This window comes from Streptopelia decaocto, assembly GCF_964273445.1.
Source record: "Streptopelia decaocto genome assembly, chromosome: 2".
Classification (NCBI taxonomy): Eukaryota; Metazoa; Chordata; class Aves; order Columbiformes; family Columbidae; genus Streptopelia; species Streptopelia decaocto.
In genome coordinates this window covers 156,329,800-156,344,249 of record NC_138655.1, presented here as the reverse complement: position 1 = coordinate 156,344,249, position 14,450 = coordinate 156,329,800, and positions in this window count along the sequence as shown.

Genomic DNA, 14,450 nt, shown 5'->3' with positions numbered 1-14,450 from the left:
ATGCAGTGTGGGCTGCGGGTCCATCTGTTCCTGCTGGGACAGCGGGGCTGAGCCACCTGTGCTGTGACACGGGCCGCGCCGTGGACCCTCAGCACCGCCTCCCGGGCCACACAGGTGTTGTGTCTCCCTTCCAATCAGCGTAATCAGCCGTGAACATGAACTCAAGAACTCGGTCCCACCCAGATGGGCCCGGCGCCTGTTTAATGAGTGGAAGATGTATAATAGCAGCATTATGTCATTTGGAAAACTTTGGCTTGTCACCGTGCGCTTGTTCACTTGTGCGCTCTGCTTGTACCGCTGGAGCTGAACCGAGCTGGCCATTTGGACCAGGCTTAACTAACTCCTACTTTAAAGCCCAAGATTATGGTGATAGAGCAGGAGTATTCATTGTGCTGGGGCTGCTTCCTAACTGTGTACCCCGGCATTTTTCAGATCAGTGACACATCAGACCAGTGACAGCAGGTGGGTGACCAAGAAACCACCACCACCAACCGTTTGCACGTGGCTGAGTGGCCCGGTTGAGTGCACGATTCCCTCTTAACTGGGCGATTTCAAACAATACAAGGACAGTTTGGAAACTCCCTCGAATAGCGGAGGGACAGCTGGCCACTTTGTCACCGCTGCCACTTTGGCATTACTTAAGACTGACCTGAATTCCTGATCTGGCCAGTGTGTTGATCTATAATCATAGTGTTCTGTTAATTACTTGGCTTGATTACAGCTAATTTCTTCTAGCGAAAGGTTTAACTGTATGTGGATTTATTGCTGTTGTTCATTGAGATAATTTTTAGGCGTAAAACACAGAGCAAGCGAAGCCTCATAACCACCCGTTCCACAAAGAATGTGGGGCTCTACTGGTGAATTCTCAATACGATATTCTCCACTTGGGCAGTAAATATTGTAGCCATGAGAAACACGCTGTATTCTTCACACACACACAACGAGGGACTGGAATTCCTCTCAAAACCATTGCAGCCGTGCACTTACGACCTGTACTTCCACAATAGCTCTTTGCTGTGATATCGGCCCCCGGCGCAGCGTCGCTACACCTCCCTTTTCATGCCGTCTCTGAGAGAAAGGTGCAGTTAACAAATGACATCAGGCATTAAGGCAGAAGTGACCTTTTGATGTCACGCACGGATACATGAAGGAAGAGCTGCCACTGAAAACTTCTGATTAAAGATAAAAGTAGGCAGCCTGCAAAAACATTAAGATAAAAAGGAAATCCATTTGCCCTGAGTTTCCCCTGCTATCCCACCTCCTACTCCAAACTGATGTTGTCGGCACTCATGATTTTATCACAAGTCTTGTGATGTTTGATGTTTCACTTACACTCCAGCTACTAGAGTTGTGTAATGAGGTTAGAAACTCCGCTTTCCTCTTTCTTTAATTTAAAGTAAGTCCCTCGTCCTAATGGTTAGAGTATAAAGCTTGCAGATGTGACCCAGGTGCACCCTAATGGCTCAAAAAAACAGAAAGCGAAGTGAAAGAGCTCCACATTTGTCATTTTACAGACAAGCTTATGATTTTGAGGGTCAAACTGCAGTTCTTGAACATTTGGGGCTGGCAATAGTGGCTTGAAAAAAATGTGCCTGAACAAAGTACCACGGTACGTTGCGTTTTCCAGGGAAGCATAGCAGCCATTAGACCAACAGCAATAATTCTCTTTTCAGAAATGTACATTTTCCTATTTATGCAGCATCTCAGGGTTCGGCCCCAGCCTGGCTGGGCTGGAGGGGATCATGCTGATGTGTAACATTGCTTCATGTTGGAAGGCTCGTACTGGTTCTTGTGCTAACACAGAGGAAAAGTTTTGCAGTGCTTCTTAGTCCCCTGCACATCTGAGCTTAACACCTGTAAAACCAGGAATGTTCTGATCTCCAGTCCTGCCTTTCATAAAGGTCCAGGGAGAAACCGGGAATATCCCACCCCTGCAGATCCAGCAACAAAGGGGCAAACCAGCCAAACAAATGCAAATATGTAAAAACAATAACACTGAAAATGGTTGGGTTGACTTAAGGAGCTCAAAATGTACCAAGTGTGGGTTTTGATGTACAGTCCGAAAATACTCAGTTGTTGGTTTTGGAAAACCAAGCTCCGAACAGCAACAACTCAGATATGAAGGCAGCACAATATTTAAATGGAGTTACAATTTATCAAACACTTCACAGTATGTCACTGAAAATATGCCTAGAACTGAAGAGCAGTGAGCATGGCCTGAGTGTTTGATGGGCACACTGGTCAAACCTTCTCTGCAGCCCACAGATCCCAAAGGTCCCTCTCTGCTTGCCCTAAAATATTCTGTAATCCATTCTGGGGGTGACAAAATTACAGATACTTGTGGCAAGGTCTAATTGCAAAGGAGAGGTGGAAGTCTCTGAGACCCAGCTTCTACCGGAGTAAACAGAATACATAGGGATGTTCCATTTCATAGATATAAACATATGTGACAAACAAAAATTTGATATTTTCAAGTAAGTAGTATTTGAAACTGAATAAAAGAAGCTCAACTGATCTTACATTGACTCTGTTATTAATTTTGACCTTGAATTCGGCAGAAGTTTCCATGGCGTCTTTTCCATGAGACTGCCACGTTGCTTCTGAAGTGCTTCCCCTGTAGAAAGCTGAAGAAACCATTATTGAATCTGGATCACTTTGCTGAGCGTTTCGGAGGGCACATACATTTTTGTGTATCATGACCCACTTCATTTAGGGGTATGGACTTATATCTATATTAAAGCACTGTGGAAAATCTGTACCTTACAAGAGGTATATTCTTCACCCTTGGGAACTTCTAAATAACTTGTACAAGGAAACTGAAAATTCATCTCTGGGATACACAAGCCATTGAAAGGGTTTACATCTTTCTTATGTTAGTTTCTGTGAACTGCACTTTCTCTTCATGCTCCCCCTCATTCTTTGTAATCTTTCCCAACTTCTTTCTAGACCTATTATCTCTAATTACTTTCAAATATACCCAAATCATCATCTCTGTATTGAAATGAACTGTCTCTTATTCTCAGCCTCTGCTGCCGTGACACTCAAGTCAGGTGTATTTCTAAAACCTAAGATGAGTGAGGCTTAAAAGATTGTCCCACCCGCGTTGCTCCTGCTTCCACTGCAGTCTACGGCAGAATTCTTGTTGCCCTGACAGGACAATTAAATGCTAGTTGTGATTGTTTTTTAAATAATGGAAAGTGTGTGAACACCTTACGGTACAGCTCCGTGCAGATAAATCCACATTCAAGCCATTCATTTGACTTTGAAACTCCACAATATATGAATTAAAATGCTAGAATTGCTGTCCTGTGCGTCTGTCTCGTTTTTTGCCTCACTAAGCATTAATGATTGTGGTCTCGACACTGTTCTGCCCTTTTCTTCTCTTTCCTCCTCCCCACTGTCCCTCCCAATGGCCGAGGAGCCTCCCCAGTGAAGCAATCCAGTTCATCTCCCAATAAAGGGCCATCAGCCAACACATTCTGGGCCTAAATTCATCTCATAAATATTGGGAGAGGCTTAAAGAAATGCAGTCCCTCAGTTACTGTACTAGATTTCAATGGAATTACATGGGGAATTAATTTTCCTCTGTCTGCAGCCTGAAAAACAATAAAATAGGGAAATGCTTAGAATCCATGGCTCGGCTTTCCAAAGCGGTTGAAAGACGGGTTCTCACATGTTGCCCATTGATGTGGACTGTAGTGATGTGCACGTCTTTTCCAAACAAACACACAACGTGTGGGGCTTTCCTGATACAAACACCTCTCGTTGGTAACTCCATTGGAAGTCGGGCTGTAGAGCCGTGTGGTTACTTGTTACAGGTAATGGCATTTCTTTTAGTATGTATGTGTCATTTCTGCTGTATGTGACAACACCTCTTTCTGTATGTTTATCTCTCTGGATAATAACGAGTTAGCGTTTATGTAGCACTTTACAAGAAGGTTGCCTACAGCAGTAGCAGGAATCAGCGTGACGAGGTCCAACGGAGTGTATACGATTGGTCTGCCATGTGATGGTGAATGGAATATTTTGATAACTGTTTGCCTTGTGACTTGCTCTAGCACCTAAGCAAAAAGCTGAGTATCAGGATATTCTAGCACAACTGGATGGGAAGACAGCTAAATAAAGAACCCATGATGAACTTTTCAGCTGAAACTTCATTCCCTTTTCTTTCTTTTTTTATTCCATTCATTCATCTCCCATCCTTTCTGTCTCATATTATACACCGTTCTCTTTTTCCGCATTGCCCTGTGCCTTTTTCTTCCCAGATGAAGCATCCTTCTTTTTCCCATTCATTGCCCTTAGGATGTTCTCTCCATATAATTCATAATTCTCTCCTTCCACTCATCCCGACATCGTGAGCAGGAGTGATTGAAGCAATGGCTTCTGAAAGAGCAAACCACTCTCTAGAGTAGCATTCCTCTCTCTAGAGAAACACTACAGATCATTATCTTCCTCTCTGTTAATGGAGAAACAGAAAATGTGTGCAGTCAGTTGATAACATAGTAAATGTGTAGATGAAAGTCCTTTTGCTGCGAGAGGTATCATAAATACAAGGCACCTATAGGTATTTGATCTGAGCAAAGTCTTCCTTGACTCTTCATACTCTCATTCTATATCTGCGTATAGCTGGTGTCTGTAGGAACACACTGGAAGTCCAGATCTGTGCATTAATGAAATTAATGGGGTTTTAATGTGGATGATCCACATCCAGGAAAATAGTTTTGTATCTTTTCCAGAATGGGCAGCACACAAATTGTAATAATTTACATACTGTTTGTGGTCATTATAAAACCGAATCTGCCCAAGAGTTTTTTGTTGACTGTTCAAGGATCAGTAAGTTCTGTTCTCACAGTGTTTGAACTGTAGCATTACCATTTCAAATTATTTTCTATCTGCTCTCTGAAAAATAGAAGAAAAAGAAGAATACAATAGTCAGGACCCCTTATAAAATCTTCCTAGAGGAGGCCAAGGATACTCACCATTGGTCTCAGTGGAGCTTTCGCACATCCTTGAAAGGAATTCATTAAGCTGGAAAAGCTGGCTGGAAACCAGTCTTCCTATAATGTCTTCCATCATTTGCTTCAAGGGACACATTTATAGTCACTTAGACTTTTTTATGGATCTTGTGCAAGATGAAGGGCTGGGTCACAATTGCAAGATTCTAATGAATAGATGTTTGTTGCATGCCACAACCCAAACAATTTTTCAAGCATCTCAACACAGCGCGGTCTTTTCTGCATATGGACTTTCCCAGGGATACGCAGCAGGACGATCGCTGCAGCCTCTGCAATCCCAATGATACAGTGACTGGTTTTGTTCCAGGTGCTCCTTCTTCCATGCTGACCCATCCAGATGCAGAAAGAAAACATCTGGCAACTGCAATTTCTACTCTTGATTTGTTTCAAGCACTTGAAGATTTCAGCTATTTATTTTTATTCATATTAACTTCTCTACAGGGTTGTATGGAGACAGATTACTATAGCAGGGCTCCTCTGATTAACAAAACATCACTGAAACTTTGAGTAGCTATCTGACATGGCCAGATCTCAGGATAACAGACTGCTTTTCAAAATAGTCCCAAGATCTTCTTCACGAGGTCTGTTTAATTTATGAGAATTGTCTGTCACTCCCATTCCCCCAAATGCTGCCATTGAATTATAATGGTTAGAGGGGAAGGGAACAACAACAACAACAACAAAGAAATGGGTTTGGGGTGTGAGGCTCATGGGAGTTTTAGAATAAGGAAGCAGATTTGAGTGCTGACCTTTGATTTACCAGATACAAATTCAGTCAGAAACTTTTTACCTGAAGGCAGCCCAAATTAGGAACTAGCTCCCTTCCTAATTCTCCTTCTTGTGCTGAGAACACTGGGCACCTTGGCACTGGAATTTTTTGCTGGACTTTTTCCACATGGTCCCAAACATTGGAAGTTATGTCTTAGCAGAGTAAGCCAAGTAGCTATTGCACAAAGAAGCAGCAAATGCATTTATATATTGCAACAGAAACAGCCTTGAGTCACCGTATTGATATACAAAAGGATCAGATTGTGAACTTTTTATTAGCAGCCAGGAATTTCTCTTGAAAATGCTTCTTTTACTTTGACATCCCCACATATGGGCTGAAGGATGCTGGTACAGTTCTCCTTCTATCAAAATAGGATATAATGTGTGACTGTGTTCTAGAAAAGTGTTACCTTTTTTCACAGATTTATAATTTTTTAATGTCAGACCACTGCAAAGCTTTCAAGCAATCACTGCTGGCCAAAATTACATTAGGAAAGTGCACGTTATGCTCCATTTCCCTCAAGGAAGGGGAGGTAAACACAGGCAATCTGGACTGGGAGGGCCCAAGCAGAGAAGGCAGCCAGATCCCAGTGTCTTGGCTTTTACCAGGCTCCTCCTGGGGTCTGTGCTGGGTTGATCTCAGGCTGGATACGAGGAAGAAATGTTTTACACTGAGGGTGGTGAAACACTGTCCCAGGTTCCCAGAGAGGTGGTGGATGAACCATCCCTGGAGACATCCCAGGCCAGGCTGGACGGGGCTCTGAGCAACCTGAGCTGGTGAAGATGTCCCTGCTCATGGCAGGGGTGGCACTGGATGAGCTTTGGAGGTCCCTTCCAACCCAAACTATTCTATGATTCTATATGTGGCAGTTTCAAATAAAGTTACCAGGGCCTTTCCTGAAATGATCAAAGCCCTTTGCTTTCATGCCTGTACATGTATTTAAGAAAAATCTATCTGTTTTTTGAGAGAGGGAGCTAGTCCTCAGCTTCCCAGGGCAGGGCTGTGGCGCTCAGTGCAGAGACGAGCTCCTGCCCGTGGCTTCTCAGCAGGCGGATTCGCTTGGGCATGGAGCCAGGCCAATATCGCTCTGTGGCTCCTAGACGGGCTGGCACGAGTCCGCTTGGCCCGGGAGTCTGGGCTGGGTGAGCTCACATCTGTCTGCAGCTGGCTGTGCTGACAGAGTTAAAAAATCAGGGGTGGAAAAAGAAACAGGAGCAAACCCAAATGAGCACCTTTGGATCCACCTGGTGTGAGCAGCTGGAGTCGGGGGGTGCTGGGGTGCAGCCATGGGCACGGCAGGAGCTTTGGGGCTGGACTTTGCCTCTGCAAGAGAAAGAGAGCCGCTCCGGAGCTGCGTGTTCCACACTGCCCGCAGGAACAACAGCTCTTCGTGAGTGTCTGCAGGTGGCCCGTACACCCAATATGAAAGTAGGAAAGACAAAATACCAAAGAAGGGATATTGTATTCTGCTGAATACCAGCCCCTCCAAGGAACAGACAACATGGTGTGATTGCTGCATCCTGAAGGCGAGACGGAGATGGCACCCGCAAAGGGGGAACCAATATTTATGATGAATTAACGTTGCTGACAGACATACTTGGTACACAGGGCTGGTAGATGCCGTTCCTTCAATCTGCAGGGAAAAACAACCCACTGTAAAGCTCAGTGGCATTTTGAAACACTTGTAAAATCCGTGCAGCACAACCTGAAACTATTATTATCTGGTTAGTCACAGTGCTGCTAATTGCAACAGTCACCTTATACCAAGGAAGCTGGGTTAAGGAACTGAGCTCAGGAAGAAAGACCACCTGATTTAGTCAGTGCAAAAGCTGAGATTCTGGGACTGACTCCAGCAGGACAAGCCCGGTCACCTAGGTTGGACATTTAGGTTTCATATGCAGAGAGTGAGTCAAAAAGCCACCCTGCTTTCCTGGGTCGAGGCAGAGTTGGTGGGATGTAGCTGGTGCTCAGTGCTGTGTTTGTGTTCACTCCTCTTGCCCTTGCCCCGGGGCTGCCCACGGGGACCGCTGGCTTTTGGGCTCTTGGCCCTGCAGGAGCCTCTTCCTTTGGGTGCCAAGCTGAGCCGGGTTTACTCTTGTTTAAGAAACAACCAGTGGCACTAGACTGAGCTGAGCCTACAGGGCACTTTTCTTGCTTCCTGAGCCTGTGTCCAAACTGCTATGAAAAAGATGGGAAGAGATTTCACTTTCACTCATTTCTTGGTGTCTTCCAAGGATGCTCTTCCAGTGATCTTTCAAATGATGTGTAGGATTTGGCCTAAATGTAGGCTGCAGAAGAGCTGAGGTGGGAGACCGACCAGGCTGAGCCGAAGGGCTCCTCGGGGATCAGACAATGGTGGTGGTCAGGCAGTGCTCCCTTCGGCATCTCTGCAACTAAGGTGCCTAAATTCTGCCTAAACCCAGAGGTTAAGGAGTCTGGAGACTCTGAGTGCCTTTCTGAAAACGCAGTCGATACATAAATTGCTTCTCTTGCCCACAGACAGGCTGCATTGTTTGCTTCGGCGGCAGAAGGAAGCGGGGTCAGGTGTTTCTTTTGTGCTCAGTGAAATGGGATCTGTGTGCCCAAGAAGCTGGAAGGGATATCTGAGGTCACCAAGTTCAGCCTTTCACTACTGCAGACAAACATGATGTAATCCCTTTCATTACATGAGCAAACTCCCATTCTAAAAGTAGTTAGTTCTGCTTGTTTTCCTTTTTCTCTCCACTTGTTTTGCTCTCCTCTCCTCCTGCTGTAAAGTTATGCCCAATCTTACTTTTGATGTTCGAGCCTGTGTTTATTCCAGGCTAGTTTTACCTATTATACTTTTATGTCTAGACCTTTCTGCACATTTTTTTGTATTTCTGGTGAGTGGAAATGGAAGATTAAATCCACAAGAAAATATTTCAATATCACTATATTTGTGCATATGAAATACTCAGCCCACTAGTGCTTGATGAGACAATTTTGAGATACAGGCCGATGATAATTACATTGGTCACGATACATTTAGCTGAACATCTGAAGTAGCCATTAAAAAGAAAACCCTTCCAGAACAAGAACTTTTATTTTATTAAACAATTTATTATTCGGTCATATGGTTCTTGAAGATACTTATAGCTGAATTATCAAGTGGCTTATTTCACTTAGTGTCACTTTCTATTTTACCAGTTGGAAGATCTTCAAAGCATTTCACAAGACAGAGATAAGTCCCCTGAAACCCTCAGTTCCATCTGAAAAACTTGGGCTCCTTTGCTCTCCCTTAGTCTCAGCATCTTCCAGCTACCAGCGATGTCCCAGGCAGCCAGAGCCTCCACCAGCAATCTGGCATCTTTTTGCTCTTCATCTCTGTCACATCGGACTGGAGACATGATTTGAAGCCGGTTTTGTAATGAAGACAGAACAGGAAAGCACAGGCTTGGGAGCAAAATGATGAGGGTAGAAAAATGTTCGCTAACTGTGTGCAGGTGACTGTGGTTAAAAGGAAGTGTGAACATTTGCTGGCTTGCCTAGCACAACAGAACACTTTGAGCGGCCTTCCCTTGTGATACATTCAAGCCAATTTTATTTTAAATTTCTTTCCAAGTGAAATTTTAAACTTGTTTTTTGATCACTTTAACACATTGGTCCCTGGGACATTCTGCTCAATGCCTGTAAGACTGCTTCTTCTTCCCATCCGTCCTCAAAGCTTGGCTCTCCCCCATCAGCTACAAAATGTGAAAACTTGGATAGGTGTAATCAGCAATATATATATTGATTCACAATAATACAAAACCAGTTGGGATTTCTATATACATGTAATCAGCACTACATGTATTGATTCACAATAACACAGAGCCAATTTGAATGTATGTATCTGCATAATCAGCACTACATGTATTGATTTGCAATAATACAAAACCAATTTGCAAATACGTATGTACTCCTGGATTGCATGTAGCCATTTGGATGTCTTGACTCATAGTTTGTGTGGAGTAGTCACTTCTGTAGGCCAATGCTATAAGTGGTTACGCAGGTGTGTCCAGACCCTGGGTACAAGGAATTAATGGAGGGAGTCCAGCCAAGGGCTGTGAAGATGATGAGGGGTCTGGAGCATCTTTCTGATGAGGAGACACTGAGAGAGCTGGGGCTGTTCAGCTGGAGAAGAGAAATTGCGAGGGGATCTTATCGATGCTGATAAATATCTCAAGGGTGGGTGTCAAGAGGATGGACCAGACTCTTTTCAGTGGTGCCCAACAACAGTCGAGGGGCAACAGGCCCAGACTGAAACACAGGAGGTTCCATCTGAGTGTGAGGAGAAACTTCTTTATTTGGAGGTGCCAGAGCCTGGACCAGGCTGCCCAGAGAGGCTGTGGAGTCTCCTTCTCTGGAGACATTCAAACCCACCTGGACACCTTCCTGTGTGATCTGCTCTGGTGACCCTGCTTGAGCAGGTGGGTTGGACTGGATGATCTCCAGAGGCCTGTTCCCACCCCAACTATTCTGCGATTCTGTACCCCAACAGCCTCTGCAAAACCTCGTCCCATCTCTGAGGGTTGGGCTGCTGGTGCTCTGGGCCAGCTCGGGTGCAGCGTGGCTGCAGCCCAGGAGCAGGTTGTTGGGACAGGAGCTGTGAGATGAGCCGGGAGAAGCCCGAGCGAGGGCTGACCCCTTCTCTCAGGAGCTGCCTTTGCTCCAGCCCTCGCCTCGGCTCTTTGCCTGAGCGATTGAATCATAGAATCGTTTCGGTTGGAAGAGCCTCTCAGGATCATCAAGTCCAACCATAATCTAACTCTAGCACTAAACCGTGTCCCTAAGAATCTCATCTCTGTGTCTTTTAAACCCCTCCAGGGATGGTGACTCCACCACTGCCCTGGGCAGCCTGTTCCAATGCCTGACAACCCTTTCTGTGAACAATATTTTCCTAATATCCAATCTGAACCTGCTGCAGCTACGTCTGAACCTGGCCACATCCTTCACTGGCTCTCACCCTCCTGACTCCATCTCAGAGCAGGCTCGTCCCGTGCCCAGGCACAGGGTTGTCCATGTGCATGAAGCCCAGGGAGATGCTCTCCTCGCCTGCACCAGGATGGTGTGAGCTTTGGGGCAGGAGAAGCACCGGCACACGTTCCTCATATTGAGGATTAGCAGTGCTGGGCCCTGTTCCTAGGCAGGCACCTGAGTGCTCTGGCCATGGATCTTTCTGTAAATTATTACTTCATCACTCGCAGCCTTGTTTCAACACCTCTTTTTCTTCAGACTGATGGCTGTTTGGGGATGGAAGGCTTTTTTCCTCTCTAGCTGGACCAAGGCCATTCAGTGGAGTGAGCAGCAGGAGGGACTGACAGAGAGATACTGTTTGCACTGTTTCCACATACCCAGAGACTGATCTTTATGCAGCTGAGGCTACAAGGGATATCCCTTAAAATAAAGGCCAGTTTATTACCCATCTTCTCCAACTCCCATGGAACTAAATATCCTGAAGTTGAGAGAAGCTGCTGCACAAAGCTTCTTTATAGCTCTCAGTGTGCCTTCTTTGCTGGCTCCAGCTGCCCCTACACTCTGTTTTTCCTCAGTCTTTTCTTCAATATTTTTTCCAGTTGACTTAGTTATTACAGTACATGGACCAGACCAAGGAAAATACACTGCAGGTCGGAGCTGGCAGAGCCGGGAGAGCTGCGAGGGAAGCGCTTTTGCCACGCCATGACATCACCCGCGCGTTAATTGATCACATTCCCGCGGATGGGAGGCACTGGCCGGTGTCCTTGGGCTTCCTTCCGTGATACAGAACAGAGACGGTGCCTGTCTCCCGCCAGCCTCTTTCATTGCCAGCCTCCTGGCAAGGCTGAGGACATTTATAAAAACAGTACAGCACTTTATTTAGCCTCTAGTGAGAAAAAGTCACTTCGCAGCTCCAGTTTAGGCACAAGGCACTAACAAGCAGATTTAAAATAAATAAATAAATAAAAATCCCTTACATAAAAACATTTCAAATGAATACATGAAACTTGATTTGTATTCCAGGTGACCTTGCAAATCAGGAGATTGAGTTGTGCCATTTATCTCCAGAGAAATGGGTTCAAATCCTGATTAGCCCATAGAGGAAATTCTGTTTAATGGTCTAATTTTGGTGGGCTGAAAAGCTCTTCTCTGCCTATTATGGTATGATTGGCAGTCTGCGGTCAAGACAGAACAAGAACTTCACCTCATCTCTACTCCTATTACTTCATCCTGCCATTGGCTCATACTACCTGACGCTCCACTTCCAAAGAGCCTGAGAAAACAGAGAAGGTTTGCATCATGAACAGTCATCCCAGATGCCAAGAGGAGAATGGCGAGGAGGCAGAGGGGAGCCTGAGGAAATAGAGAAGGAAGCTGTTGGAGTAAAGTTTCAATGGAAGGAGATGGAAGTAGACAAGAAGGGGAAAAACAGAGAATGAGGCTGGACATGGAAAGGATGTGTGGATAAGGAAAGGATGGCATGCAGGTAAACCAGAGGTGGTGGATGCCCCATTCCTGGAGACATCCCAGGCCAGGCTGGATGGGGCTCTGAGCAACCTGAGCTGGTGAAGATGTCCCTGCTCATGGCAGGGGTGGCACTGGATGAGCTTGGGAGGTCCCTTCCAACCCAAACTATTCTATGGTTCTATGACAGCCCGGGCTGAAGGCAATAAACCAAAACAAGTATAACTCCATCTAAACAGCGCAAAGAAACGTCAGCTGTGGAGGGAATCCCTCAGGATCACTTCCCGAATGGTCTCACTGTGTCTGGTGGTCCTGGTTGGTACAGAAATGCTCTGTGACAGAAGTATTGTAGCATTGTTGGTTTCCCAACTCTCCATTGCTCAGAGCACAAAATGCTCTGTTCTGCAGATGAGCAGAGGATTTGCAAGACTGATGAGAAGCCAACTCAGGTCTCCATTGTATCTTCACTGAAGCCACAGAAAATAAATGCTCATCTCCAGTCTGATCAGTACAGTATTTCCAAGATCATAGAATCATAGAATGTCCTGAGTGGGAAGGGACCCACAAGGATCATCGAGTCCAACTCCTGTCCCTGCACAGGACACCCCACAGTTCACACCATGTGTCTGACGACGTTGTCCAGTCTCTTCTTGAACACTGTCAGGCTTGGGGCCGTGACACCTCCCTGGGGAGCCTGTTCCAGTGTCCAGCACCCTCTGGGTGAAGAACCTTTTCCTGATGTCCAACCTAAACCTCCCCTGGCACATCTTCCTGCCATTCCCTCGGGTTCTGTCGTTGGTCACTGAAGAGAAGAGCTCAGCCCTGCCCCTTCTCCTCCCCTTGTGAGGAGCTGGAGCTGCCATGAGCTTTCCCCTCAGTCTCCTCTTCTCCAGGCTGAACAAAACAAGTGACTTCAGCCGCTCCTCATACAGCTGTTTGGTTGTATTTCTTCCCCTAGTGTGAGAAGCTCATGCGGTATCCTGCCAGGTGTTCTCCATAGGCGGAGTAAGTGTCAGAATGCAACAGCAATTGGTGCTGTTACCTCAGTCACCCTTGTGAGGCTGTTGTGTGCCATGCTGTGAGCAGACACAGAACATTGTCACCCTAAGGTGGCAGCAGAAGCGGATGAGAACCTGTAGGTGATGGCTGTGAAGGTATTGCTGTCACACCTGGAGGGCATTTCAGCCAGTCCACCCTGTTCTCCTCACCCTTTTCATAACCACCTTGGGTGTGAGGACAATGAATGTGCTTACGAAATACCCCTGTTTGGGGTGGTCTTACCAGGGACAAGAAGATCTGCATTTAGAATGGCATTGATAATGGGGAAGAATGTTATAAAATCAGCCTGATGATTAAATGTGAACTATTGCACTTTGGGAGGAGAAATGCAAAAAGGGGATGTCCCGGCTGGGCAGCAGCATCGGGAGGGCCTGGGGCACAGAGTGGACTGAAGGCTGAGTATCAGGATGATATCGCGCATCCTTTTCTGGCCGCAGTTACTCCAGCGGTGAAAGCCACTGACCGTAACCCTGTTTGTTTCTCATCATCTCCTCCCGCCTCAGGTTTTGGCTTCTTTGTACCTCCTTATACCTCAGCCTTATCTAGGTCTGTTAAACGGATGAACAGAAAAGACCTGTTATTTCAATTATTTACTTCAACCCAGATCATTTACCCAGAATGTGTTAGGGAATAAATGTATGTTGGTTATGCTGGGTGACCTGGGAGGGGGAGAGCTGCAGCTGAGGGGGGTGACAAGCAGCTGGAGTGGGTGAAAAGTTTATTTCTTTTCAGCCCGCTCAGCTGCGGAGAGAACAGGATGTGTGACCGCAACCTAAGACATAGGAGATAATTATTCTACTCCACTTGGCACCGGTAAGACCTCAGCTGGAATCCAGTGTCCAGTTTTGGGTGCTGCACTGTAAGAAAAATGGAGGCAAACTGGAGAGAGTCCAGGAGAGAGACAAGAGAAATATCAGAGGCATAGAAGGAACAACCTAGGAGGAAATATTGAAAGGATTGTTTGTTTAGTCTGGGAACAGCAGAGTCTACAGACATGATAAAAATCTTGCAATACCTTAAAGTTTATTGTAAGTAGGACAGTAATAAATCTTTCCCCATGGCCACTGGGGAATGGGGAAAGAAGGAACCAGCTTCATTTGCATCTAATAAAATTTAAGTTGGACAATAGGTAAAACTTTCTAGATAAGATGGCGATGAAGTAGCTA